Source organism: Coloeus monedula (assembly GCF_965178545.1).
Source record: "Coloeus monedula genome assembly, chromosome: 19".
In the NCBI taxonomy this organism is placed as follows: domain Eukaryota; kingdom Metazoa; phylum Chordata; class Aves; order Passeriformes; family Corvidae; genus Coloeus; species Coloeus monedula.
The window spans coordinates 10,936,660-10,939,320 of NC_138799.1; the positions used below are offsets into that span (position 1 = coordinate 10,936,660).

At 52.4% G+C, this 2,661-nt stretch overlaps 1 pseudogene across 1 annotated transcript; it reads left to right on the forward strand.

The window, feature by feature from the left end:
* Positions 1-1,165: 1,165 nt before the first annotated feature.
* On the forward strand, positions 1,166-1,910 carry LOC309580317 (E3 ubiquitin-protein ligase RNF113A-like; annotated as a pseudogene). Its single transcript has one exon. The product of its transcript is annotated as an E3 ubiquitin-protein ligase RNF113A-like (transcript).
* Positions 1,911-2,661: the final 751 nt, after the last annotated feature.

The following is a 2,661-nucleotide window of genomic DNA, read 5'->3' on the forward strand; positions in this document are numbered from 1 at the left end:
TCCCTGGGGATTAAATGCCTCCGTAAAAGCATCTGAGCAAGCCCACAAACCCAACTGTGCACAGGTAATTCCATGAGTTCTGTCCTTTCCCTTCCAAGGAGCCCAATTAGGGTCATTAATCAGGAATTCTGCCAGATCTGCAAACCAGTCTGAGCTCTGTCCCCTTTGAATTCTCCCTGGTCAGCGCCAGCCCTGGCAGCGGCAATGCTGATCCACCCACACACGTCCGAACACTGCCTCAGGGAGCTGCTGCCCAGCTGGGCCGCTTGGATGGGGATCATTGCTGGGGGGAGCTCCCAAACCCCAGCCCAGCCCTCCCACGGAGCTGCAGGGACAGGGCACTGGGCTGAGCCTGTTGGAAATGATACAAAGTTTAAATATTTTATGTCATTTCAGTCATAAAAACTAGGTTTTAATGAGTTTGCTCGCCTTTGCCCCCCCCCGGGAGGGAATTTGAAGTTTCTTTTCAGGGCATTGTTCCACCAGGCTCGGCCTGATGAGCCAAACATCTCAACAGACTGGGAGTAGCAGAGAAGAGACACGAGATAACGACCATCAAGGACAATTAACAAACCTCAGCTCCAAACATCACCCCTGGCATGGTCAGAGAGGCCTGGTCTGGGAAAAGACCTGTAAGAGAACCAAGAATGAGAACCTGATTAACACCGATGGGATCAATAACCAATAGGAAACCAAATACTAAGAACTGCACAACTTGGGACCAATGAACATTGAACCAATGAATCTCTGTGGGTTTTGGCTGTATAAATATGAGAAAAATCGGATAAAATTCCCGTGTGATGGAAGGATTTCCTCTGCACACCTGGGCTATGTGTGGGTGAAACGGTTTCTGTGTCACAACTCAGCCAGAACAACAGCCTGGCCAGAATAATTTTCACTGCAAATGTTGTTGGAGAGTTTTTTGGTTTTCCCGCAGTTTCTGTGACAATTTTGGCGACCCAGATGGGACGGGGCTTTCAATGCTGTATGCATTCCGGGATTGTGAGGGGCTCCAAGTGCACACAGGAAATATCATCCGGGGAGACCTCGCATTCCCTGAGTCAGGTGAGTTCAAAGCAAGATGGAACCCTAACCCCAACCCTAACCAAGAGGTGTCGAAATCTGTTGGCCCTGAAGGCACAGGAGCCACAGTACGGTGAACAGTATGAATACAGGAGGAGGAGGAGAAGGAAGGAGAAGGAGGAAGGAGGAGGAGGAAGGAGGAGAAGGAAGGAGGAGAAGGAAGGAGGAAATCCAGGAGGAGCTGAGAGGAAAGGAAGATGATAGAATTTCCCGTGGCAGTAACAGCTGCCAGCAGCGTGTGAAGCCCAAGGACACACGGATGGAAAACACCTCTGCAGGAACAGGACAGGGCCCATCCGTGCTCCGGAGCACTCACGGGTGCACTGGGACACCGGGCTCCAGACCTGCAAGGACACAACGAGAGCGGGTTCTGTGCCTTCGGGGCCAGCTGCGAATTCCCGCACGAGCGCTGGGACTGCAGACACGGCTGGCAGATCCCATGGGAGCCGCACCAGGGCCGCGACGGCGCCAACGACGATGGAAACGACGAGGTGAGCAGCCATGAGGGGGACCTGCCCTTCAAATACTTCATCTGCAGGGGTTCCTTCAAGAACCTCGTGGTCACCAAGTGTTGGCGCTGCTTCTGTGAGAGCTGTGCCCTCCAGCGCCGTTGCAAATCCCAGCGCTGCTGCATCTGCGACAAGCAAACCAACCTGTGTTCCTTCAACCCCGCCAAAGAGCTCATGGCAAAGTTGGAAAAACACAAAGAGGAGGAAGGAGAGGAGCAGCAGTCAGAGGAAGGAGAGGAGCAGCAGTCAGAGAAGAAGGGGAGCAGCAGTCAGAGCACGGAGAGGATCCGCAGCAGCAGAGCGCTGGTTTGTATGTAACTGAACACAGCTTTTGTGAGAGGAAAAAAATAAATTAAAAGAGTTAAACTTTGTATCATTTCCAACCAGCACAGCCAGGAGGGTCCTGCTTGGAGGGCACCCCTGCACCTGGATGGATTTCCAGGCCTCGTTAAAGCAAGGACAACTGGGACGCTGACATTCCCTCCAGCTCCTTTCAGCTCTCCGCGTTCCCAAAAGCTCAGGGACCACAGGGACAGCCCGGCTTGGCAGCCCTCAAAAAGAAACCTCTTGCCATTTTCTCCCATTCTTTAAAAAACTAAAAGCCAAGAGGGAGGTGGAGACTGGGGGGGTATCAGACGATTAAATATCCCCAGCAGCCTGGAGAAAGAGGAGCACAGGAACAAAGGGGAGAAAAAAAATCTGCTTTTTATTATTAAACTATTCTCTCAAATTTCTAATAAGCAGGTTGAAGTTTAAATTACCAGATCTCTGACAAAGTCAGGATCCAAACAGTTCAGGAGCTGCAGATAACAATCGCCTTCCCCCAGATCGCTTTCAAGGCCTTTTCTGCCGAGACAAAGCTCCCATTCACAGGGGCACAGGGACCTCGGGGCTTTGATTTCCCTCAGCTCCGGAGCCCCAAAGGCTCCGGCAGGGAGAGAAGCAGGTCCTGCACCTGCAGCAGGATGGCACAGAAAGGACCAGGCATGCTGGAAAACCAAGGATCCACGGCAGCCCAACCCCTGGAAGCGCAACCTGAGCCCCTGCCCAACGTAGCCTTACAAATCTC